Genomic DNA, 27760 nt, shown 5'->3' with positions numbered 1-27760 from the left:
TCTCTCTTTCTTTCTCTCTTTCTTTCTCTCTTCCTCTCTCTCTCTTCCTCTCTCTCTCTCTCTCTCTCTCTTTCTCTTATCAAAATCTCTGCAAGTGTGCTGAGAGGGGCGGGAGGGTGTCTGCTGCAGATTATTACTGAGACCACTTGTGACACTTTCTCATTAGCCTGTGTAATGGGAAGCCAATCTGCTGCTCAGGAAGCAGCACTGCAAATTATTTTCAGCCACAGATGATGCAGCCTGGCTTTGAACTGCTTAGGCCTTGTTGCAACAGAAGCACCAGCAATATTCATTTAATGTGCATTGACCTTTTCCTGACCTGGGAGACAGAGACAGCTCCTGCTCTGGCCTTTTTCTATCACCATGCTTTTTTCTGTAAAGATTTTGCTTGGCAGACTACCAGGAGGAAAACACTAAATGCTGTCTGCAAAAAAAATACCAAGTTTGTTTGGCTTCAGTACAGCTAGGGGAGAGAAACAAATTTGTTTATCTCTCCTCTTCTGTAGCCATGCTGAGGACACATGGCAACTTTTGAACCTTAAAGGACAGCAATATGGAGTGAGGACAAAGGAGTAATCTGGACAAAGGGTGCCCCTAGGGCATTAAAAATAACTACTCCCCTCACCTTCTGTTGCTGCAGTAAGCTCACACCACTTGTCACTCAGCAGGAGATCTGTATCAAATAGGATGAAACTGGGGTGACAGGAAGTTCCTGAATGTAGACAAATCCATCAAGTCCATGCTTTGGAAATGAAACTCTGAACTACTACCTGCTCCTAAAATGATATCACTTTAATATGCAGTTGTAGGGGCACAAGTTTTTCATTATCCATGACAGCAGAAGAGAGACTGGGGATGATGCCTGACCCCAAAGCTTGATGCACTACACAGTAGCAGGCCAGCACAGCCACAGGACCAATTGCAGCAAAATCTGAGCACCCACAACAGAGGCATAAATGAGGAGAAGGGGAAACATGAGACAAATGTGGAAGGGTATGAAGAAAACACCTCTTCCTTGAAAATCAACCAGAGCTGGAGGGAAGAGATCACAAAGAAGCAGAATACAAGATGAGAGATTACTGCCTGGTCAAAAGCATAAGACTTCATACTTGAGTTGGATGAGCCTTTACTGACAACACTACACAACCATCACAGAGCCCGACTGGGTCAGGCATGCCTCAGGACCTGACCACAGAATCTCAGAATCATTAGGGTTGGAAGGAACCCCTGGAGATCATCCAATTCAACATCCATGCCAAGGTAGGGTCACCTAAAGCAGGCTACCCTGGAACACATCCAAGTAGATTTGGAATCTCTCCAGAGAGGGAGATCCACAACCTCCCTGGGCAGCCTGTTCCAGGGCTGTGCCACCCTCAATGTAAAATAGTTCTTCCTCATGTTGAGGTGGAACTTCGTGTGTTTTAATTCATGGCCATTGCTCCTCATCCTGTCACTGGGCACCACTGAAAAGAGTCTGGCACCCTCCTCCTGGCACTCACCTTTGAGATGTTTGTATGAATTGAGGGCCCCTGTCAGTCTTCTCTTCTCCAGACCAAACAGGCCCAGTTCCCACAAGCTCTCCTCATGAGAAAGATGCTTCAGACCCTAAATCATCTCTGTAGCCCCTGCTGGGCCCTTTCCAGTAGCTCTTGTCTTTCTTGTACAGAGGAGTCCAGAACTGGACACAGCACTCCAGATGGGGCTCACCAGGGCTGAGTAGAGGGGGAGGATCACCTCTCTTGACCTGCTGGCCACACTCTTCCTGGGCACCCCAGGGTCCCACTGGCCCTCCTGGCTACAAGGACACACTGCCAGCTCATGGTTAACTTGCCATCCACCAAGACTCCCAGGTCCTTCTCAGCAGAGCTGCTCTCCAGCAGGTCAGCCCACAGTCTGTACTGGTACTTGGGGTTATTCCTCCCCACATGCAGGACTCTACACTTGCCCTTGTTGAACCTCATTTCATTAGGTTTCTCTCCACTCAGCTCTCCAGCCTATGAAGGTGCCACTGAATGGCAGCACACACTTTGGGTGTATGCCTAATGGTACACTTTTATATCTTCTGCCACCAGAAGGCAATTTTTTGTTCTATTTATTCCCATCTTGTTTTTTGCTCCATCTTGTTTTCTGCCTCCTTGCTCTACAGATTACTCTGAAAGCTAAGAAAAACATACTGGAAAGAAAAACATACTGCGATTTCAGTTGCCTCCTTGGAGGAAGGCCTTTATATTTCCTTCTTGGCCTTTCTTGTTCTCTGGTTTATGGATTGCTGACATACTCGTGTGGCCTTTGTTTTGACCTCTGCATTATATGCCAGGGCTTGAGAGAACTCATCCAAGGAGCAAATGGGCATTTGTCAGAAATATTTATGCAAAGACAGAGCACTGATGTCTGAGAGAGCCTGCCCTGGATGCAAAAGGGTTGTGCCACATCAAACTGTTCTGACATCAGTTGTCACCTTGGCCAATCATGTAAGCAAATGTTGGTCTGGCATCCACTTCAAAGAAGCTATGCAGAAATATCTCACTTTTCCAAGGTGCAGGGCTGTGAATTCTCCCTCTAACATGTTTGCACAAACCGTGAGGCTTAGAAGGGATAAAGGTTCCATCCCAGCTATTTATCCTGTGTAGAATCAGAAACCCAAAAAGATACAGCCAAATGAATTTCTGGCAATAGAGGAGTTTAAACAAATTGCAGAGTCACGAGACAAAGCCTTGCTGCCTAGAAAGCCAAGAGGGGACAATACTAGAGCAAATTGCAATTACCTGCTAACTCTGGTACTTCTAAAGCTGACCTCTCATTGCTATTGCTGGCTGATAATTTTTTACAGCAATCTTGAATGTTTACATTGAATTAATAAACCCCAAACATTTGTGTCATTAACTTCTGGGCTTGGTAATTCTGACATTTCTGGTATTTTTTCTCTGGTGTGCAGAAAGCACTCCCCCCCTCCCTCTCCTCCAGTGTTGTAAAGGCTCCAAGTAGCTCAGTATAATCTCTGCCCTTTTTTCCAAGATCCCCCTGTGGGTCCTTGCCCCGATTCGGGATCAATCTGAATATATCCTCTGACAAAATGACTACACCCCATCTCAGCACACTCCTGCTCCACATTCTGCTAAGTTGATTATAGGGCTAATTGGACACAGGCAACAGAACAATTTAACTTCCCTGGAAGATGACAGGACTTAAATGCTCAGAGCCATTGAGAGTAGCTGTATGCAGGAGCTAATTTTTCCACCTCAGTTATCACAGGCAGCTTTCATGCACTGGAAGTTTTAGGGCAATACTTCTCATCAGAAAAGAAACCAAGTGTTCAGAAGCACACTACATCAGCCCAGGACATTAATTTTCTCATTCTCTAATCTGTGTTGAGGTGTGCCCCAAATGGCCCTTTTCCCTACTGGGAAACATAAGAGCCAGCAGCATTACAGGTCCTACAAAAAATGATGCAGAGGATGGAGTGAGCCTGCTGCTGTTCACTGAACAGAGCTGAAGAAAATGGATGAAATTGGGAATTAAAGAAAAAAAAAAAAAAGGAAAGACTGAGCATTTGGAGAAAATGAAGCAGAGGAACAGAGAAAGAAAGGCAGACAAGAGGACGGAGGCCTCTCCTTCAGCTGAGTTGCTTCTTCCTGGACATGTAAAGCTATGGCACTGAAAAACTTTGGGAAAAGCTTTCTGGTCACCTGGCAAGAGGCTGCTGAAAAAGAGAGCTGAAGAGTGCTCTTGATATCCCAGTAGTTTTGAAACCTTTCAAAGGAATTGTTTCCTTCTGGTATTCCCATGGGTGTGATAGGGAGGGGACCTCTTTTTAAAAGGTGTTAGCTGCTTACAGGTCACCTCAAACACCACTCTGAAGAGAATGATATGGGTAAACATTTCAGCCTCACCTATGCTCCAGCAGAAAGAATGGAAACCTCGCTGTTTTCATGGTACCTAAGTGCTCCCTTGTGAAAACAAGAGAGCCCATCTATGCAGACATCTCAGACCATCATGTGGCTTGAGCCCCACCCCACACCTAAGCCCTGTTCACAGCCATCCTTCCGTGGTGGGAGCAGGGCTCTGTGCTGGGGACACACTGCATTGCCCCAGGAAATGCAACCTGTTGTGCAACAGCATGTCACCCCCTTTGCCAAACAAAAAGCAGCTGGGAGAAAACATCTACCCCTAAATGTAGATTTATTAACACTCAGCACCAGGAAAGTCAAGGTCAGGGGTTAAAGCTTGCCTTTATCCATCACCTCTTGATACGACCTTGGTGGGGCTTTTTGCAAAGGGCAGGGACAGTTGACGCCGTAATGAGCTGCTCTTCCCAGGAGACCCGGCACGATGAAACAGGACAGAACATCCACTTTCATGTACCGCTGCAAGAATACAGGTTTGATTTGCAATAAGTTTTCCATTAAAAATACATGGGAACTTACCTCAAAGAGACAGAGAGTAGACCCCACAGGATAAAGTCTTTTCAGCCAGCTTTTAATGAAGACAATTATAGCCACGTATTTGAGGCTTTCCTTCTTCATTCTTCTCCAAAGAAAACAGGCTCATTTCACGGGGCAAAACTAGAATGAAAAATAAATTTGCAAGTGTTGTACTTTAACTGGGTCAATTACATTTTGAAATCTGAATGACTGTGGTTTTAATACAACTAAGTCCATAAAAATATTAGCTCACATCATGGATGTGTGATAGCTGCTTTTCAGAATGAAATGGTTTTTAAATTCTGAGGAAATTAATAGTTTCTAAGGAAAGAAGAAAAATACAACTTGGGTGGTCACTGAGACCATTCATTTTAAGAGTTTGCCAATAGATTGGATCATACAAGGAAGGATCTAATGCTGCTTTATTCTGAGTACCTATTGAGGCATTCATTCATCTCTCAGTCAAGACTGGATGTCACAAGTTTTGTCATTTGTTTGAACTCATATTCCAAACATGGTAAACAAGGTGCTCTTCAGTACTCTCCTTCAGTATTTCCTGTCCTGTCCCTCCCTCTCCAGGCACACATGGAGAGCCTGTAGCAGTTTGCTCAGTGGATTTGTGCATTTTACCCGGTGAACTATGGAGTTTGTTCCACCTATCTGTATTTCTGAATTTGAACTCCAATCTCATATTCATAACTGATGTATCTCGAAGCTTGGAAATTCACAGCACACAAAATATCCTCTTCTGCTCAATTGATTCTCTGTTACTACTGACACTGACACAGGGCCATTATTTTTATGCAGGTAAGGACAGGGAAGAAGGCCACACAGTCACCAATCCAGACTGGAATGATGCCAAAAATTACTGGTGTTTCATGTGGAATAAAGGCAGAAAGGCAGTGCACATAAACCAGTTTACACCCCTGTCTGCTAGCAGATCTGATCTATCAGGATTAGATTGTTCTCATCTATGAACATTTTTCCTTCTGTGCAGTACATCATCTTCTGAGGCTCTGAGGTGAAGTTAGGGGTGCAGATGGAGTTCAAGCATCATTCTTAGAAAAGAGAGATGCTTTGGAGTACTCAGATCATGATACCTTTAAAGGTGCCCAATAGGTTCAGAGCAGATGCTGTAAAGAATACCTCTTTTCAAATTGTCTCCAGCTGGAAATCAGAAGACAAATGAAGCATAGTCACCAGCATTTTTTAAAACTTTGGTCGTGGTTTAAAGAGCTGAACTGTGAACATGGTATCATGTGAACCGTAACAGCCTCATTAACTTAAAGCAGATCTGGACCTGCAACCCTCTTAGAACGGCCAGGACACAGCGCCAGTCACTTCTCCACCCACCTCCAGCAGCAGCACTGGGGAAAACAGAGGCACAAACATCTGCCACTCCCATCCCAGGAGCCATCACACCAGATGGTACAAAAAACCATCGATAGCACAGGCAAGAGCCCATGGACAACAGGGACTATAGCAGCACTGAATCCTGGCCAACTCTAAAGCTGGGTAGATTGGGCAAAATGGCTCTTCTGTTCACTCTGCCTTGCACTCTGCCCTTCTATGAAGCAGCCACAGTGGGCCACCATCATGGCACTTGGCTGTGTTCCACTCCATCCCCAGAAGCTGTAAGAAACTCACACAGGGGAGCACCCTTTATCAAAGTGCCCAGCCCTGCCAAGACAGGCTTTGGGTTCAAATTACATTAATTTGAAAAATTCTCTGATTCCTCTCTGAGTGTCTTCTGTGTTGTTTAGGCAAAGTGCTTTTCCTAGAGCAGTCTATTTTTTCTCAATATTGCACTTATAAGAAGAATTTCCTTACCCAGAACCAGCAGACACTCCCCCTGCTCCACATTTCCTTATCTTCCTCCCTGTCCCCATAAAACTATTATTTAAAAACAGGAAAAAATACTCTGGCAAACAATCTTCCCCTCATCCTCCCTGCTATCTGTTTAAATATCCTTGACTGCAAGACATTCAGTACAGAACAGTCATCAATTTTTAATTCATTTAATCTCTTGGTAACAGTGTTCTTGTGAACTGACGGGCCCCTGAGGAAACTTCAGAGAAACCTCAGACACTGGATCCAGGAATGAAATTTTGAGGATAGGGTGGACTCTGTGACACTGTAGGGGTTAATGGAGGAAACAAAAGATACTTAAAACCAAGAACCTTTCACCCCCAGCCAAATCAAAACACATTGTAAACCAGAGCTCTGTACCCTAACACAGCACAGATTGAAACAAGCAGCAGGGAGAGAATTCCCTGCGTCAGAGATGTTCATGATTCAGCAAACTTGGGAAGGAGCCCTCTGAGTAATCATGTGGGTTGTCTGCGCTCCTGGTCCTGCTCCTGCTTCTTCATTCTTGTTCCAAGAAGCTCAGAGAACATCCTTATATGCCGTCAGTAATTAAATTCTGCCTGCTTAAATGCCCTGGAAGTCTCAAGAGAGGGCAGTTTTTCTCCTTGAGTCTGTAAATGTGGGGGAATCTAATATTGTGCGTATCTGCATTGTTCTCCAAAGAACTGTCACTCAAAAATGGACAAAATGCTACCTTGTGTACAATGTGAATGTTAATTGGCTCTGCAGGCATTTTAGGGTAGGGAGCAAGAGAATTCTTGGCTATATTCAATCATGTCATATAACGGTAGCACTCGCAGGGCCCAGATGTACTAGAGTGTTGCATGAAAACAGGAAAGAGCAAAACCCCATCCTCAGTATTTTATCATCTCATGAAAGAGGTTAAAAATATCCTATAGGTCCAGTTCTGTGGCAGCCAGAAATTATGTGTTTTATCTGAACCCAAGTTTTCTCTTTACAGAATGTATACGAACTACATTTCTCTGAGGAGGCTCCTTTTGGAAGGAGAAACAGGTTTGATCACATGCTGTATGATACTGAACTTAATGCACACATAGAGCCGCATCAGCTCTACAGCACCCAAGCAGCACAAAATGCACATAGCTCCAGACATCCAAAGTGTCTGGATCCCACTGACTATCACAGAGAAATGCAGTGCTAACAAGGGTGGCAGCAGAAAGAAGCCTAAAGCCTTCAGCCACCCCCCTCAGCACCCTCAGCCCTCCTCCTGAGTTGAGATTCCTGCCCAGAATTTCCTTACCTGTAATACCTGGCAAGCTGCTCTGTAGGGATGGGAATGGCTCAGTCCTGCTCAGCTTCTAGAGGCCAATGCTAAATAGCTGCTTCAAGCAGAATCAGTTGTAAAGAGACTGTGGCTGTTCACACTAAATCACAGAACACAATTCCCCATCTTTCCACATGCATCTTAATGTAACAGGCAAGCTGCTGCTGCAATGACAGGCAGCACAAGAACACAAGGCATTACACTTCAGAGCTACTCAGTAAATTGGTATGGTTTTTTGCAAGATTGTGCAATGTTTAGGACATTTGGGGTCTATTTTTTCAAAAAATGGTGACTAGAAATTCACGATGCAAACCATGGCCTCAATGCTTAGTGCTAAAGAGCTTTCCAGGACACCCACCAGCAGAACTGCAGCTCAGCCAGACACAGAGGTGCTGGGATAATTTGCAAAGTTACTATTTATTGCAGATTTCTTCTGTCCCCTATTTGTGATGCCTTTTTCTAACCAAGTTATTTGCCATTTACCAGCAGCACCCTCTGATTCTTTGCCTGTGTACCTCCTGTTCTCTTTGACACTATTAAGAACATTATTTTCTATTCTTCTGTCAGTGGAGTGTGCTGATGATTAGCACTGCAATATCTGGTCCCTTTTATTGAAAATGTTAATCCTTCCTTTTTGCAGGGCTTCTTTAGCCAGGGGTGTTAATACTCGGTTAATAGAATCAGGCTGCCTTTTTCTTCATCTCTTGTGTTGCATGTCTTTTAGGAAGGGAATTCTTTTTTGTCTTTTGGTCAGAATTTATTATAGTCTCTTGTTTGGTTCTTTTTTTTTCTCAGAGGGTCTGCTTTGACCTTTTTTTTTTTTTCCCTGTGGTTATGTTCTAACACTTAGCACTCAGAACACTCATTGTTCTGTGTCTTTTTTGGTTCCTGCAGTCTGTAAAGGGAACTTAGGAGTGTGTCCATCAAGGAGGAGTTACCTGTCTTCATAACCAAGAAGAGGACTGAGAGCTGAGAGGCTTCCCTCACTCAGTGCAGAGATAAGGCTTTCCACAAGCTTCCCTTCAACTGGAAGATAATTTCAGAATTTGGATAGTAACTAGCATCCACCCACTGCTCACAAGACATTTTTTTCCATGGAGAGAGTATGATGTGAAGCATGGGATACCTATAATACCTTCAGGAATCACAGATCCTGCCCCAGGGCAAAGATGAGGTTGCCAAGATGCAAACCGGAGATGGCTGCAGAATGAAGTATAGGTAGCTTCAGTGGCATGATCTTTTAATCCTGATCAGGTAGCAGCTGAGTGAAAACTCCTCTTGTTTTGATGTGAAGAGCACAGACCCTATATCCCACAAATTGCTGTTGTGATGATTTTCTTTACAAGGAAAGACATCACCTGGAGAAATGCAGTCACTCAAGGAAGAAAAATGCCAAGTCATCTGAAGTTTTGTCTCTCCTGATTGCAATCATATTTTATTCTCAAGTAAAGAGAAATAGTTTTGGCATGAAGCTACGAAGCAGTGGATGTTCAACCTGCGGCTACTGTGGATATAGGACTCCAGGACGATTTTCAAGGTCATCCCAACACACAGTTGTGCTCCCACTGGAAATAGTTTCAGCAGGCACACATCCTAAAGCTGGATGGAGCTATGGGAACTGGCTGGCTCTCCCTCCATCTATCCAGCCAGCCAGCTGAAGGGGCCATGAGCAATGGGGGAACTGCTGGGCAACTTTCCCTGCGTCTTCTACGAGTCAGACCACGAGGCTGGCAGAGTTCTCCTTTGACCCTTCGCCCCTAAACAGCCACGACCCTTCCTGCGCTGCAGCCCCCAGGCACAGGCGGCCCGGAGCGCGCCGGCAGCGGCAGCGGCAGCGGCAGCGGCCCCGGGAGCGGCCCCGCCCGGCGCGGCCGCCTGCGCACGGCGCCGCCCGGTGGCCGCAGCGCCGCATTGCACGGGCAGCGCGCGGAACCCGCCCCGGGGCTGCGGCGCGGGTTTGAGCGACAGCCGTCCCTAATTATGTTAATTGCACAGCTCCTTTTTTTTTTTTTTTTTTCCCTCTCCAGAAACCCTTAGGCTTTTGTTTGCAGGGAATAAATAAAGAGGGATTAGTTACGTTTATCTGTGTTTTCCTAAGTCTTTACGGAATAACTGTTACATGTAATTAAGTAATTTGTCTGTCCTTGACCATGCTGATAGCAAATTACCAGACATTACTGATGAGGTTCCATTACATTTTAAGAATAGATTACATGGATCTGGGATTTATTGATTTTTATTTCTTATTTTAGACAGGATCAGCTGGAAATAATGGTCTTATGAAGGTAAAAATGCAATGTGCTTTGACAAGTCGCATTTATCCAGCAGTATTGTTTGGCTATATATGGATGTGGGATTCCAAAACCATTTTTAACATTGCCTCAACACAGAGATATTCTCCCTCTAGAGAGAGTTTCAGCAGGCACACCTGGAGCTATGGGAACTGATTGAATCTCTCCCTCCACCCACCCATCCATCCAGCTGAGGAGCCGTTGTCTTCTCCACAAAGGATCTGCACTGAACCAGCTGCACAGCAAGTTTTCCATTCACAGCTTTCCCCGGGCCACTGTCAAACATGCTGATTGGATATATTCGGGCAACTTCTGTTAAGAGCAATATCATCCTGGATCTGTCCTCTGTGATCCTGCTGATAGTGAAATAATTCACACTCTTCAAGGATCCAGCTTCGCTGCTTCCCCTATACTTTCTGCATCTCAAATCACTAATCCATATACCCTTTTCTTAAAATCTGCTTCCTGTGAGGTTTTCCATATAATTGCCACCCCAGACTGATAAGTTTCTCTTCATGAACCACGAAGCATCGATGTGCAGAGATAATGTCAAAACATCATGTCTAAAAATAGATTCTCTTGTCCAAGATACAGATATCATTTCATTCACTTACTTTGAAGGCACTTTATTGAGCCTGTCAGGTCCTTACATTCTCCCAGGGAATATGTTCCCCTCAAAACTGAGACTGGATACTTCACCATAGAATTTATTAATCTTATTACACCTTTGGTTTTTAGGTATATATTAACTTAGTATAATCACACAAACATACTTCATACTAAACATATGCACCACTCTGCCAACAGAAGGCTTGGAACTATGTCCACAACTCCTGACAAATTGCAAAGGGGAAAAACTCTTCCAAGGAGATACTGCACTGGTGCATTTGCCAAAAGGCCTGACCAGAACTAATTACAGCCCACCACTGAGCTCCAGAAAGTGTGGCATCAAGGCTAGGTTTTCAAAACTGAAAGGCAGCAACTAATCATAATTAAAGGGTGTGGATGTCTTTTTTGTCCCCTGGGAAGTAGCTCTTGGGGTAAAATAAGAAACTCTTTCACTAAACCCCATTGTGTGGCTTTGTTTTCCAACCACACTGGGGAAAAGAAGGGGAGGAGATTCAATAAGTGCATCCAGGAGAAACTTGGATTACAGCCAAGAGTCGTGATCTGGACAGTGCCAAGACTGTCAGCAGCACAGAGAGGAGGGGTCGCTTCCAAAAGACTTTTTGCAGAGATTTTATCCCTGCCAAACCCTCCTCCCAAGCCTGTAAGTAAGCCATGATGGTTATGCCTTTTTTTAGTACATGCAAAACTTCTGTTACCAGAAATTAGAATGCCATTGTGATGCTTCTGTTTCTTGAGGAAATGTCAGAAGTAAGCAGCACCCCAGGGCAGATGCCAACGCACAGAAAACATTTCAGGTGTTTTTGGTCACAGGCCAGCCCATGCCTGTAGATACATGGGATAAACTGGTCTAGTTCCCTGGGACATGGGATTTCAGGGTTTGTCTCTCTGACAACCTGACCTGGCACACAGGCAGCAGAATGTGCTCCAGGGAAGGCAGCTATTTTCAACAAGAGACGTGTGAGAAGGTGGGAGTCCCCCAGCCCAGTCCGGGGCAGCCCCAGCAGCCAGAAGCACTGGCTACCCACTGCTTTGGGTGAGGTTTACCAAGGTGGGATAAACAGATGCTAGCTGCTCACTGGCATGGCTAAAGGACAGTCCCTCTCCCTACTCCTCTCCTCCTCTCTCCCCTGCATGCATTTGGATGTGTGTCTGGCTGCTTCTCTCAAATCAGCTCTTGCTTTCAGTCTGCCCTAGGTGAACTGATTCAGCTCATTAACCATGCCTGTGAGGGAAAAGGCCCAGGACACATCCTCAGGGACAGGTGGCCCCAGAGACATTTCTCCAGGCTGTGAATGGCTAATCTTGACCAATCCTCCCTTTCAGATAGGCCAAGGAGGGACAAGCAATCACAATTCTTGCACAGGCTACCTTCCTTGAGATTACATGCCCTGTCCCCCTACCTGCATCCAGGCTGGCAACCAAGAGCCCCCAGGGAGCTTCACGTGCCCCTCACACACTGCACACACCACATCCAGCATGAAGGCACCTCTCTCCTCACTTCCACCTCCCACATGCAGCATCACCAGCCCGTGGATCTTGCCAGAAGTCCACCACTGGCAGCTGTAGTTGTGCCACCTTAGCCTGAACAGAAATGTCCAATTTTTGTTCCCACTGATAAATATGTGAGGGTTTTATAGGTGTCCCTGAGGAAGGATGCTAATCATTTTGCTTGTTTTAGGAGTTTTTATAACTGACCTCTCTGTTGTCAGGACTACAAGTCCCACAGATCAGAATATGAGTTACATTCCTTTTTTCCATCAAGGGGAGACAAACTTTTCTCGGTTTCTTTCTTCTCCTCCATGGGGAGAAACAAAACTTGTTTTTTTTCAGTAGCCCAGTCATTGCCCCTTTGTTCTGTTTGTATAAAGCAAAATGCAAAGAATCCCAAAGAAGCAACCAATTTTTGTATTCTTATTACAAAGAGCAAGTATGTCAGAAATCTTTTGGGTTTTTTCCCTTGGAACTTGTCTTTTTATGTAGGCACTTCTCAAAACATGAAAAATAAGTCCTTACTTCATTTCCCTTTCCATTTGGAATGGGTGGAGGATTACACAACAGAAGAGGACAGTTCATTTTCCTAAGTGTTTTTCCTAACAACCAACAGGATGTTGGTTAGACCTGACACCATCCCTTCAGGTCTTAGGGTCTTGGCCAGGTCCCTGTGGAGAAAAAGAGCCCAACGTGTCTGGATTCCTTGCAGCAGCTTTCCTGAGTGGCTGCTCCTGCTGCTCTTGGCCGCTGCCCCACGCTTCAGTGGAGAGCCCTGATGCCCCATGAGCTGCTGCTCTGCCGCCTGCCCTGCCTGGCGGGGCCCCTGCTGTCCGCACCGCGCTCAGCCCTCCCGTGTGAGGAGAGCCCCAGCACCGCAGGCTGGCCTCCCCGGCAGGCAGGCTGACAGGGCAGGGGCTCTGTGCTCGGCTCTGGGGCCCTGCACAGCGTCCTTTCACCTCTGAGCCCAGCCGGGCCTTCCCCTGGCCAGCAGTGTCACCCTCAGGGCTGTCTGTGCAGGGGCTGTCACTGACCGCGGGCTCAGCCTGGCCATCTCTCCCTGGGCAGCATTGTGCAGGTGCCAGCCTTCACCTGGCTGCAGCCTGCTCCCTTCACATGGGGAAAAGCTCACTGAGGCACAGCTCCGTGGGAGCTCCAGCACAGCTGGAGCTTGCACTGCTCAGAAACGCTCCAAAGGCTCCAAAGCACCTCACTGTGTGTCTCACTCTGGTCACACAGACCCTCTCTCTTCCCTTGGCTGCCTCACAGAGCACAGCAGTCAGGCTTTAGCTGGTCCCCATGTCTCCACACTGTCCCTGGAAAGATGCTGGGGAGCAGCTCTTTCTCTCCAGACACCTAACCTGGGTCTCTTTACCTCATTATCTGTGAAATACAGGCCATCTATAACAGATTTTTTCCTTACATCTGATTGCTGACTGTGTGAAAATTCTTGCTGTAATACCTTCTCCCCATTCAATTTTTAGCAGATTTGGACACAATTCCACTTTATTCAGAGATGTATTATCATTCCTTCTGAAATCCTGGAGTGTTTGAGGATAGCTTTTAATTTGGGGTGCTGTAGAAAGCATTGGCTCTCTCCTGGTTTTGAGTTTTCAGCTGGTGCAGGGGACCAGGAACAAAAAAAATGGACAAACACTGAATTATGTGCTTGCTGAGTGAGACTCTCCCCTATTTAAAAACAGTTTCATCTTAGGAAAGGTTTTCTCTTGACAGAGATTCTTTACTCTAACACTTGTAATGAGTATTTATTACCACAGTTGCATTTGTCAGTCCCTTGTATGCACTGGGCTCTGTGAAGATTTAATGTAGCTAAATGAGAGGATGGACCAGATTTTTGGTGAAATATCAGATACTTGTCCTCTCTTAAAGAAAACAAAGCAACAACCTCACAGTTTTTCAGCTTTTTTTTTACATGGCAGCACCCATTCTGTTTCACATGGTGCCAACAAGACACTTGAAAATTTCCTGGACCTTTTACCTTGGCAGCTCAGCAAGAACAGCTTTCTCTGAAACCTCCCTAATCAATTGACTTTGCCAAGACTTTTGCTTAACAAATCCTGCAATTGCTTCCAGCTTTTTCCCACAAGCAATACCAAATTAATGGATTTCTAGTCTCTTGGTGAGTCTCTTGGCCTTTCATTGTCTGATTAGGCACACTCTGGCCTGCTGGGAGAAATGTACTGCATTGATAAAGATGCTGGAAGAGGTTCATTTCATGTCCCACTTTCTTTTTGCATTCTTGGATTCATGCAAGTCAAAATGTTACAATGAACATGGACAAGATTATAAAGCTCAGAGTCCCTCAGTATGGGCACATCTCACATCACGACTAATCCAGTGTATAGGGATCCTAGGCAGTCATGCATGCTATTCCAAATCTGTCTTGCCTTTAAGAACTTGGCCCAAATTCATAAGAATGTATTCTTAAAATGTATTTGGGGCTTAACTGTACATGCAAATGAAATGTTCATACATGTAACCTAAGGACCCAGCAAATCTAACTTTATGCCTCTGTCAAACAACCCAAACCAAAGCAGTATATGAAATTACTACATTTTTGAGCATGGATATTTTGAGCATACAACTGCTTTCTGAATGCTATTTTCTCTGTCATATGTTTAGAATCCCTAAACAACAGACTTTTCTTAGAAAGAAAAGCAACAAACAGGATTTTGTTATTTTTCTAAACAGTTTCAGCTCTATTTCTGCCTTGTACCAGATATTGTTTCACTTCCAGACAATCCAGTAAATCTCAGAAGTAGCTAACTCTTGCACCCCACTACATATGAAAATGTTCACACTTCACTTTCCTCACTCTTCCTTTGGCCACCAGTCATGCTGCACATATGATAGGGTTCAAGTCTTCTTTCAGAGAATCTGTGTTCAGACTGCTAATAATCCCCAGTTCTCTCACTGCCTCCCTAGAACTAGCAGGTTCCTCTGGCCCTAGCCTTCCCTTGAGGACAGATATCAGTTGCTGGGCTGGAGAGATGCTCTAGGACTTGAGGACTATGAACCTACCTTCTGCAGCATCCATGGACAGGAATCCCACCACCAAGCCATTGCACACCCCGGGCAGGAGAGCTCTGCACAGCTTCTCCTGGCACTGAGCATTGCACAGCCAGGGGCACAGCCACAACCCAGTGAGACAGAAGGGCAGGCAGAAAATCCTTTGATCAGCCTAGTTACTGAGTTACAGCCTGGGAGGGGAGAGATATAGAACCCCTGGATTGTTTCTGTTTAAATTCTTTCTGACAACAATCCAACATGTACACAGGAACACAGAATCAGCACTTTAGTTCTGGTCCTCAGTGTAGGTGTCATCTGCTCAAGACAGTCTTGGATAAGATGGGAGCTATAAATTGTGGCATATGTTTGGTTTTGCAGGCTAATCATACATCCAGAGATTATAAACTCCAATTTTAACAGTCCTGTTCTCCAGCAATTTTCTGTCATCAAACTACTTCTTCTCCCCTAAATTTTTGGACTGGAAAAAACCAGGGACTTGAAGCATTCTTGGTTTAGAGAGTTGTAGGCAGAGTATTTGAGGTAAATCTCCCTATTCAGTCAGGAGCTCCTCTGAACCTTGTGACGGTATTCACAGGGGTTTTTGAATGAGGGAAGAGATGAGGATCTGACTCCATGTTTCAGAAGGCTTGATTTATTATTTTATGATATTTATTACATTAAAACTATGCTAAAAGAATAGAAGAAAAGGTTCTCATCAGAAGGCTTAGCTAAGAATAGAAAAGAAAGAATGATAACAAAGGTTTGTGTCTCGGCTCTCTGTCCGAGCCAGCTGGGCTGTGATTGGCCATTAATTAAAAACAAGCACATGAGACCAATCACAGATGCACCTGTTGCATTCCACAGCAGCAGATAACCATTGTTTACATTTTGTTCCTGAGGCCTCTCAACTTCTCAGGAGGAAAAAATCCTAAGGAAAGGATTTTTCATTAAAAGATGTCTGTGACAGAACCTGATCACCCCTCTTTGTTTCCAGGCTTTGGTAACACTGTTATATCTCAGCAGCTCTTGATATTGCTATACAATTTTCCTTGGGTTTCTTGGGGGGGTTGGGGTTTTTTGTTTGTTTTTCTTCTCAAAGGCTCATTCTCCTGTTCTTACCCCAGCAGTGAGTACCAGATCAATGCACTTTCCTTCCATTCCTTTTTTTACCTGAAGTTGAAGGTAACTTTTGCTGGACTGATGATCCAGGGGATTCTCAACATTTTATCTAGTAGTGAGCAGTAGGATAAATGTCACTCAAGCTCTTGGAAGATGTCCTCAAACATTTCTCACTAGTTTTGATCCCCAGCCACTCCAGTAATGGTGTCCCTTGAAAGGGACTCAACACTTGATATGTATTACCTCTGACTATTAACATCAATACATTTCTCACATTTTATAACTTACTCTTACACCCATCTCTAATAAACCCTCAGTGGGAATAAAATTTATCCTTTTTCTGACAGTACATCTGAAAATTCCTCTTTGTGCCAGTAACACTGTGTGTAATGCCTGTGCCCTTGTTCCCAGCAGGCTGTCTAGGACATTCTTGGTACAGCACTTGGTTTCAGGTCAACCCATTTAACATCTCCTCCAACACTATTAGGAAGAACACCTCTGAGCAAACAGGACCTGACACCATTCTCTGTTGACATCATTTACACTCATACTTGGGCAGTGACAGTGTTCAGAAATCACAGTCACATCCAGAAAAATGTCTGGCACCATTAAAGGGCAGCATCAACCCAGGCAGCTCCTGTGGCATTGGGACTTAACAGGTATGTAACCATGTAAGCAAACAGGTTCACCAGAAACTTCTTCTCCTCCTTCATGTGTGTGAAGGAGAAAATAAAGGGTAGAGAAAAAAGGAATCCCACAGAAGGCATCCAAATGCTCTTTCTGTTTTCATGACTTCTAATACCTGCATGTTCCAGCAAGACAAGAAAGTCATTGCAGCTCCTGGATGTTTCTTTTCAGTCACTGGCTCTTAGTCATGCCTTGTGCTTTTCCCATACTTCAGGAAGCTCCATGGCTCCATGGTTTTTGTGGCCTTTGATTTAGGGACTTGCTTTTTTCTTTTCTGGGAAGATATTTCAGATAATCTATAAGTCAGCTATGGGAGTATTAACATTTGCCCTAAGCTTCAATGTGAGCTAGGTAGCTGTCCTTTGTGCAAGAAATTTCTGTTTTGTTGTCAAGGGTTAATTATCTTCACAGTAGTACTTCTTTGTTTCCCACTCTTACTGTCTTGGAATTTAAGGGTTTGGGGCAAGTTTTTTTTTTACAGATAACAAGCTGCTGTTTTACCATCCCAGAAATTACAAGATTGACTGAGAAACCTCAGATCAATCACAGACTATGTTAGGCCTTCACCTTCTCTGTACAGTATCAGTTTAAAAACATTCTGCTCATTTTAAGGGCAGTGCAACACTTTTCAAATATTTGTAGCAGTTTCACAGATAACTTTGTCTGAGTGGATAGAAAATGATTAAAAACACCTTCAGGATCAGCTATTGTGAAAAATAAAGCTGCCTATTGTGTTCTTTTTCCTCTGCAGAGCTGACCTAAAGCTGACTTTGTACTTTCCTCACTTACCTGTTTCCATTTTCCTGGAAAACTCAACACTGGCAGTGCTTCTCTCCGCCTTGTAATTCCAGAAGTGCTGGCCTCGTGCAGCTTACCCGTGGTGTTGTGTGCTGCCTGTCCAGCACTCAGAGCCACAGAGTATCCCAGAGACAGGCTCCCTCTGCCATCGCAAGCTCTAGCTGGTCAGTGTGGGGTTAGCCTGACAGTTTGAAGCACATCACATCTTGTCCCAGCTAGTTCTTGGCAGACTCTCCAAGCCCATAATTTCTTCTTGCTTTTAGTGATCATTTCTTGGTCAGATTGAATGAGTGCTGCCACCTCCAGACATATTTTTCAGGTATCAACCTCCTCTCATAACATTCACAGTTATGCCAATGTAGTGGAAGTCAACTCGCTCTCGCTGGTGGAGCAAGTTGGTTGATCCATAGCACTGGAGGACATTGTATTAATGGAGACTTGCTGGAGAAGATCCTCAGTTAAAAAATACCAGGAAATCTTTAACAGTTGTCTTCCTGCATTTGCTTTTGCTGTTCAAATTTTCCTGGTATTTTTTTGCCCTGTCCATACTCTTTTGATCCAAGAGATAAAATATCTGTAAGTTTGCCCATTGATCCCAGCTCCAGTTACATTTTCAGCCTGACTACAAGAGTTTACAAAATGGAAAACTTGAGCAGACATCTGTGGATATTCTAAACATAAATCCAAAATGGATTTTTCCCAGCATATTTCCCTTAGTATGAAGTGATGTTCTCTTATATAGCAGCTCATGTGCAGCTCCACCAAATGGGGAAAGACAAAAGTAGATGTTGCTGTCAGTGGAGACCATTTAGCTCATTACCAGCTGATCATACACATGCACATGTCCAGCTCAAGAGATTTTTCCCATTACTGAGCTAGAGAGATGGTACATTATCTCAGCAGACTTCTGAAGAGAAGAACCAATAGCATTTTGGGTTACATCAACTCAAACCATGTCACAGGACTTTTACACAAAACACTCACTGAAGCATCTAGTGATGATGGTTTGTATACCTGACTTTAAACCTACATTTCTGAATATTCCCTTGCATGGCTTCATGGTAGTTCCATGGAGGTGCAGCACCAGAAAAATCTTATCCAAATGTGTGTCAAGTTTACAATTCTGTAAGTCCCAGCTGTTGAAGAGGTCAGAGAACTTCCAAAAGCAAGTGCACATCCAGTTCAGCTGGCAACTGCCAGCAAGCTAAATGAAAAATCCCAAATCCCACCCTCCAAACATATTCTTTGCTCGGCACTGTAATACACTGTAATATATTCCTTTCTTCTATAAGCTTCTGGCATCTCCAAGTCTCATTCATAGGAAAAGAACAGTTGGAAAAGTACCACAGCTTCTTTTAATAAGACACTATTGTGTTTTTAATGAATTCCAATATCAGGAAGCATTTTTCAAGTGCATCACAGAAAATTAATTTCTTGCAATATTCCTTAATTGAATTGCATTTTAATCTATCATTTGACCAATAATGCAAGACAGTTATATTTCAGGATTTTCTGCCTCAAAAACAGCTCTTTCTCACAGATCCCACTTCTTCATACCTGTGACATCACATGAATCATGACATCACATTCATTACCATGGAAAAACACTTACCTCACAATATTTATTGTGTTATCAAACAGAAGCAGCTGGGTAATGTGGGTGAATAATCCTGTTCTATATATTCAGCAATAGCAAAATGAATACCGAAAATTACTAGCAAACTAAATAGCTACTTCTATAAATATTCCCCTTGCAAAAGTTCACCCTATTTTAAAAGCCACTTGTTAAATGCTATTTAGTGTATATTTAAAGACTGGTGGATTAAGACCAAAGTCCTTGAAACAGACGGGAAAAATACCTCATTGCTAAGTGTAAAGTAAAATTATCTCTTTATATGATATACGTAGTTTGTAGTATAAAAAGATGACACCGCCTCGGGGGCGGTGGAGAGTGCTTGTGGCTGCCTTGCTGAGCAGATCTCAGCTGGGCAGAAAGAAAATTTTGTAGATAAGAATTAATAAACAACCTGCAGACCAAAAAGCAAAGAGTCCAGACTCATTCTTCAGAGCGCGGGCTGCCGCAGAACCACCCCACACATCTCGGGGCAGAGAACAGACAGCTGACCCTAGACCAGAGAGTTAAAGAATTCCTTTTAATCAGTACCAGCAGAAAAGGAAGCACAATAGAGATGGAAAATACCACAACAGTTTCAAACCAACCTAATTTGGGCAAAATTTTAAGCCAATACCAGTGAGCAAAGCACCTTGAAAAGAGGCAAATTTCAGCACCCCATGATCTGAGTTGCTTGAGTACTCAGCAAGATGACCCACCATGTTGTTATGACTGATGATAGCACTGTTGACAAAAGAAAAGAGCTCAACAGCATCTGGGCATCATGATAGGGCTCATTCTTAGAAAAGGAATCCTGCTCTACAAGTGGATAAACTTTGTGCTACAGAGACATGTCTTGTCCTTGTGCTTAGATGATAAAGCAATACTGTCCATATTGCACACAAAGTCCAAGCCACAGCCCAGTGAGCTGTCACTGAGGGCAGGTCTGTCTACACATGGAGAGAAAATGTGCACCAAATAGCACTGAAAGCTCCAGAGGAGATTTTGGATAATAGAGCTGTTCCCTTTCCTTCACACCGAAACAAGTAAATGAGATCTCTTTCCCCTCTTCTCTCTTTAAAATATTAGAAATCATTACCAAAGCTTGGCTATTATATTCCCTGTGCTGAAAGCCCCTGTTTTCTTCTTCATGTGAAAAGAATGTTGAATGCATCACATTTGCTACTGAACAAATGCATTTGCCAGTTCCCTTAAATGCCAACACAATTGCTTTAACAGAGTTAATAAGGGGGGGTGGTGATGTGAACAGCCTTATTTTTGTCCTTAGTGCCCCAAAAGGAAATGTGTTTCTTACTAATAATAGTGTGTGTGACAGAAAATACCAAGTACATGCAACTGTTCCCATTCACTTGCCAAAATGGATAATTCACATCAGGGCTTAAAAAAGTAAAACAAAATAAACAGAAAATCACCCCAAGTAAACAAATTAACCCTTCCCCTTCTACCAGTAATTCTCCTAAACCCAAAGCTTGAATCTAAATTATTTTGCTGGTGACCAGAGGGTGAATTAAAGGGAAAAAGAACAGAGCTGGTGTTTAAATTCCCTGAGGATCTTGTAAGAAACCATCCTGTCTGTCACATTTTTTTTTCTCCAGTCAACCGTTAAGCACACCCTGCCAGTGTAAACCAGACCTGTGGAGGAAACAGCTTATTCACACCCAAATTTATTTCTAGCCATCCATTTTTTGTAGTACTCAATACAATTCTGACAGGCTCGAACATTCAACAGTCATAAATTCACTTTCCTCCTGCCTCCCCCTAGAGAAATTGTGTAACTGGGCTTGAAACCAGGGAGACTTAACTGAAATTTATTAATAAGTGTTGCACGGTTTCGTTTGTTTCGGTTCCTGATTTTCAAAGCTACATTTACTCTCAGTCGCTTTTCCAGGATTTTCTGTAACCACAATGACAAGGGATGACGTTCTTTGCACCCCTTTATTTCCAGTGGCTGAAGCTGTAGGGGGAAAATAAAAGTGAATCAGTATCATACAGCTCCAGATGGAACAGATGTAGCAGTGCTGCTGCCTTGTTAGCTCAAGCCCAGCATGCTGCAGCCTGAAGCCCCAGCACACTGCCTTCAGGGGTGCTGGAAGTGAAAGCCACACCTAATTCCAGGGAACAAAATGGTACAAGATAGCTGGCTGAGGGTATATCCTGCACTTCGTTAACAACTTGTCTCAAATTAGCAACCAGCTCTCAGAGAAAAGTCTTCTGCTCGAAATGTAATGGATGAGGGCATTCCCAGCATAGCCAGGTATTTCTTCCCTGCCTTGGGAGATTTCAGCACAGCAGGAGAACTGTGATGACAGAAAGTAGCCAGGGGAGCCTGTACCTGGGATGTCACCTGCAGTGTGTTACCAGGAGCCTGTTCTCAGGCTGGGATGTGCCCCTGTGGGTGGGCTTGGCTCAGGGGGCCCATGGCAAGCAGGGCAGGGCAGAGGGGAGCTGGGACTGGCCCCTCTGCAGTGCTGATGGGGCAGGGGCTGGTGGCCAAGGGGTGACACAGGGTCCAGGACCTGGAGAGGTGGAGGAGCCCCACGGGGTGTGCAGGGACAGGCAGGGCTGGCGGTGCCAGGATGTGCCATGGCAGGGCTGTGACATTGTCTGGGGCAGTCTGGAGTGGATCTCCTCTCAAACATGGGCTCTTTTCCCTTCAGGAGGAAGGGGATGTTTTGGTGTTTTACCACATGCACACAGATATCTGCAGATCTATAAAGCCCTCCCCAAAGCCACTATGGACACCCATGTGCAAAAGATGAATTCCTCCCTAAATTAACCCTGGGTTCAATAGGGGGACCAGAGGCTTATAACGAGTACATCAAAAACTGCTGCCTGCTACAGGAAAATCACACTGTGCCTTTTACTCACTCTCTGGCCATAATGTACCAATGAGTAATTGTAGTGAGCCTCTGGTTGAATCCACTTAAGACCAAGTAATAGCTTAGAAGTCAGGTCCTGAAAATCCATTTTTGACAGCCCAGGACCTGAGGATAGATCCTTCCTTTCCTCCCTGTTGGTGCTTTTTGAGGGCCAGCATTCCCCTGAGACCTGGCATCCCCTGCCCACCTGCCCTGAGAAAATCAGTGCGTCCCTTCCTCCCCATCCAGGCTTTTGGCACAGCAGGATCACAGTCAGACCCAGGCCCACTTCAGCTCCCTTCTGTGTGGCAGCTGGACACAAAATCCACACTACTCCTCTCCAAGATTTGTTTCATTTGTGCAGCAGGACTTCAAAGGCTGACCAGGTATGAAGCCTTTCTAGTTTCTGGCTCCTATGATACATTTATTCACTGTAGGAACACTGCTTTCTGGTTTAATCTCCCAGGACAAAACACACCAAAATAAAGTAAAGGATAATGACTTACTAAATAAAACTCTTAACCCTGTCTCAATAATCTCCAATAGTAGAAAGCATTATCAACCAGTGCTGTGGAAAGAGCTGACTCAAAACCTTCCTCCTCTCCTTGCTTGGACAGAGTCAGTCCAGACAGTACTCAAGCCTTCTCTCCTTTCCAAGGCTCTTCAGAAATGCTTGGCTGTGATTTAATAAAGACAGTTTTAAAGGAAACTTTTTCTACATCTTATTTTGTATCTGTCTTTAAAAGTATGGATCTTAAGGCTCTCTCAGCTTGGCACACTTGGTACTACTCTGCTACAAGGTCAAAATAGCCACTAGTGAAGATTTGAAGGCATGGCCTGTGAAGGTACAATCCCTTTGAGATCTCTTTGGGCATCCCACACATCATTTTTAGTGTACAATGGATAGAACAAACTGATACCATGTAGACTGGCTTAGCACCTAGAGAGAGGCAGCCTTGCAAACCCAGGGCTGCTATCTAAATAGCAGTCACAGTCCAGCAGAGAAGCATCTCCCATCCCTCACAAATGGATTCAGTTTCTATTCACCCTTCGATGAGCTCCAAGAATTAACAAAAACCAGCTGATCTCCACAGCTGTCTGTATTTTTGGGGAGATGGTGAGGATCTGGGATCCACAGGGCTAGAGATATGCCTATGGGCTTCTGCACAGTGTTAACAGCCCTTTTACCAAAAAGCATGGGGCACCAAAATTCTGCAGTGAAAAAAAAGCCATTTTTCTTATGTATTTGGAATGACAATCCAGCACAACTGACTGCCTTCTGGGTGCCCATTTTACACCAGCCCTGGTGCATGGATTATTTTCCATATTTTGGTAGCAATGTGAAAAGCTTATGGCCTACGTGGTAGGAGAAGTAATTCCTTTTAAAATCATTCCTAAAAAGCCACAGGTAAAAACCCAAATATTAAGAGTGTTCCTAGCCTTATTAGGCTTACAGTTATTCCCAGTTCATGTATAATGCTAACTAGTCTAATAATTTTTATTGTCATGTGTGAAAATGCAGTATTAAAGGCCACCTCCTTATTTAGGACTGAGAGTGTGAAATGGGGAAAGTGTTAAGAAAAACAAAACAAAACAAAACCAAAACAGAAAGGAAATTAAAGTTCTGTATGGCTTTTATTATTATTATTTATTTTCAGTTGCTGAGAATTTTATAGACTCCCTTTCATCTTTGTTCCCTTCAAAGACAAGTCTATTTTTTCTCCATTCTGAAGGCATTCGTTCAGTGTGAAGCAGTGGCATGGCTCCCTGGGCAGAGAGCTGTCAGCAAGCCCAAAGTGCTGCCATGCAAACCAGGCCCACATCAAAACTTGCCACATGTCTCATGAAGCTGTCTCAGGGAGAGCCATTTTCTGAGAAAAATGTTTCCTCCTTTCTCCATTACTTTCACCATCCGTATTTTTACGGAGGAGCCCTTTTAGCACAGTATTTATTTCTGAGTCATACAAATCAGCTCCAAAGCTTGGGTAGTGCCAAAAATGGGCTATTCATATTCATTCGTGCTCTTGTGTGCATCTCTGCTCTCATAAAATGGAACATGTGTCTGATGAGCTTATTTACTTTCTAAATGTGTGTCAGGAAAGGATAGAGAATGTGCAGGAGATAATGGTGGAAGCACTGGAATAACATCAATAAGGCATTTGCAAATAGAAACTTTACAGTTTGTCTGATCTCTGCCAAACTCTGTGAAGTTTGGTTATAATGGTGTAGATTTTATTGTTAGGCCCTTAAAAAACACGGGCAAACGCTTCCGTCAGTTAATTCCCAAAATAATGATGCTGCTCAGTGCAGCGATGACTCATTCCAAGATGCCACTTGACTGGTTGCTGCTCACTTCCACAGGGAAGAAAACTGCTTAGGTTGTCACCTGTGCTGTCACTTGGAGCCTCTTGGGGGCCAGGGCTTTTTGAGCATCCCCATCTGCAGCAGGTTGAGTCTGCTGTGACTCATCCTGCACACAAAACTCATGGTCAGCTCCCTTACCACAGCCCTGCTGGATAATGCAATACAGAAAAGGCTCGGGGAGCAAATTTCTCCACTCCCTGGTGCACCCATGCCATAACAACACTTTGCAGACCAGGTAGACTACCCCAGGGACCATGGGGAGTGCTCACGATGCTGGCTTGCAGCATCACTTTCCACATAAGAGAAAAAGGCATTATTTTCACTGTAGGATTTTGGTGCCCCCTAATAGGACCCAATACTAAAAAGGAAGATGCTCCCCACCCAGCTGTCTTGTGTACACGAGGCAGTGGTTAACTGCTCAGCTCCCTCTTTGACAATAAGCAGGGAATCCTAGATAAGCCTATGTCTACCAAGTTACTACAACAGAAAATGAGATTCCTGTCCTTTCTCCAAAAATATTGAACATAAGTTCAGGTTTTGCAAGCGTGTTTCTTACCCACATAGCTGGCACTATATCCCTTGTGTCACAAACATTCTTATATTTATGCTAAAAGTATGATGGAATTAAAGAGCACAATTCTGAAATATCCTTAGGGAATAATTTTGTAAATATATATTCAGTGCTATGAGTCCACTTCAGCAGTAAAAAAAAAAAAAAAAAAAAAAAGAAAGGAAAAGAGGAAAAAAACCTCTCAGCTCTTCAGAAGTATTTTTATGAACCTCAGGGATGAGTCATCTCTGGCAGAGGAGATTTAACAGGATGCAAAGAAGGGCTGATTCCACACCGGAGCAGGGAAACCACCATTCCTTCAGTTTGATGGCTATTTTTTTTTAACTAGAGCTTCCCTTACCACCACAAAAAGCCCCCAGCTCCTCATACATGACTGACAGATAGTCCTCTCTGTTTCCACATTGTGCATGGACAACCTGGCCCATAACCTGGGCTGGGGGATGTGTAATAACAGGGACAAGAATCCTCTGCTACCTTGAGAAAGATCCAGAAGGGCTGCTTCCTTTTTGGTTTTTTCCTCCCCAGAAAAATGCATCTCCTTCAATAACCACCCTCTCCTTTCCTCACCAGGCATGGCAATTCAGTATCAGACAGAGCCATCTCTAATCTCCCACGTAGCTTTCAATTTTACTTGCTACCAGGGCACTCAGATTCCCCTCTCTCTGTGTGGCAGATAAAATGAGCTCAAAGTTACACTTTCAGGGATGGAGGTCAGTTCCCTGATATATCTAGACCAAAGCCTCCAATCACTTGAGATTTATCCAAGTGAGAGCTGTGAATATGCTGCATTTCTAAAATCTACTTATTAACATGATAACTAATCTAATGGATGCCTTCAGATGCTTGAAAGCTGAAGGCAGAAGCAAGCGTGCACACACATAAGGACAGCTTCTACATTTTTAAGCCAATTTGCTACTTGCCTAGAATTACAAAGAGGATGACAAGTTCAGATCTGCAAAGAGTTTAATGGGAGCTAACAAAGTCTAACTATGGCTGACAGGGCAGAGATGCATGATGTCTTCCCTACTGCAGATAGGATTTTATTTTGTGGTCTTAAATCTTTTGAATCTAAATTTTAAATACTCTATTATTCTCTACCATTTTGATATTTGCGTACAGGTTCCTGTAAGAGAATTGCAAAAATCCATTTGGAATAATTTTTAAATCAACAGATTAAAAGAAAGACAAAGTACTCCCAGCTATTCTTCCAATGTATCTAGCATTTCTAATATCAGAAAGTACATTCTAGAAAAAGCCCTGGCCTTGGTGTGGGCTCAACAAAGTTTTCCAATATCTCACTCAAAACAAATTGGTAAGAGGATTTTGCTGAATGAAGATTAGAACAGTCTCACCTATTTTGGTGTAAGGACCCTTTCCAAATGCAAGTGAGGACCAACTTTTCTATTGTTCTCAGCACTGAATGGCAGTCATGCACTTGGCTTCCCAAAAGTCCTGGCCTAGATTCAACACTGGACTGTTACCTGCATGATACACTCAATTCAGCTGGAAGGGAAGAGCAAAGATCCTTCCTAACACCAATAACACACACACACTTTGAAACAAACGTGCTACTAGCTCCACACCTGGAGTGGGAAGGAGGGTCCTCAGTTCTTAAGCTTTCTCAGTTTTAGATCAAATTGCTGTTTCTGGGGTGGAAGTAATGTCTTTCCTGCCCCAAGCACAGCTATGCAGTGCCACATGAATAAACAATAGAGCAAGGCAAGAGATGAGGGAAATATAACAGTGCTCTGACACCTCGAGTTTGGATTACTTACAAACTGCATCAATTCCTGGCAAGGCTGACCTAACTTGTGATCCTGAGAGCTCGATAAATTGAATTCCACAGAGCTCACCATGTAGTGGTTTTTGATGAAAACTTTAAAAAACAGTGCTGTTTGGTTTTTTTCCTCTCCACAGCAGTATAGTTCTAAGAGTGTTGCATAAGCATCGTGACTTCTCTCTCTGCTTTGAGACAAGTTTCTTTCCGTGCTATGCACTGAGTTCTCCTTGGGTTTTTCTGTCCACCCCAGAGGATGCTGTGTTTCCATGATGTATTATTAAAGTGTGTATGTTGTTTATGAGCTACCCTGATATCCTTCAGCAGGGAGACACAATCTAAATGTAAAATAGCATTACTGTGATAAATAAGGAGAATTCAAAGCTCTGTCATCTTTACTGCATGTATGAGATGTGCCTGGATGCTAAAGCTATCCTCTTTTGCATGTAAAACACTAATACTTTGTAGTTTCTTCACTGAGATCTGTAAGTTCAGAAACAAAGTCTGACTTCTAAATGACTAATGTTTGCAACTGCACTGCAGACCTGAGACATTGCCTCTGCAGCCACCTGAAAATGACTGACTGGTTCATGGCAAGCAGGATGGAGTGGCAAGAAGAAAGGTCTGAAGTGGAAAACTACCCTGCCCCATCAGTTGACAGGGAGCTTATGAGGTGTTTTGTTGATTCATAGCACAAAATATGTGAGAACTGGGGGAGACAGAGGCTCAAAACCTAGAATGTTTCACTGGCATTAGCAAGGTGTCTCACGGAGCAATGGGTATAATTCCCTCCCTGAGAGAGCTCTGTGGGGACTGTGTAGGAAAGCCACCAAAAGTGAGGTAGCAATGACCCCACTCTGCAGCACTCTTTTGACTTAATAGGAACAGCTGGTCAGTGAAGTGTTTGCTAGAAATTTAACAAGGCTCAAACAGTGAGAA

General features: G+C 43.9%; 1 long non-coding RNA gene across 2 annotated transcripts in view; it reads left to right on the top strand.

Annotated features, from left to right (window-relative positions):
• LOC139597638 (uncharacterized) overlaps window positions 1-19898 on the top strand; it is a 33177-nt gene extending 13279 nt beyond the window's left edge. For both annotated transcript variants that reach the window (XR_011681664.1, XR_011681665.1), the window contains exon 3: window positions 8470-19898. This is a non-coding gene — a long non-coding RNA (uncharacterized lncRNA). The remainder of the gene's footprint in view (window positions 1-8469) is intronic.
• The last annotated feature ends 7862 nt before the right edge of the window (window positions 19899-27760 follow it).

Source organism: Agelaius tricolor, unplaced genomic scaffold, assembly GCF_023055355.1.
Source record: "Agelaius tricolor isolate 1412-34295 unplaced genomic scaffold, bAgeTri1.0.p SCAF_1, whole genome shotgun sequence".
Classification (NCBI taxonomy): Eukaryota; Metazoa; Chordata; class Aves; order Passeriformes; family Icteridae; genus Agelaius; species Agelaius tricolor.
The sequence above is the reverse complement of the archived record's forward strand: the minus strand, read 5'-3'. Positions and strand labels throughout refer to the sequence as shown.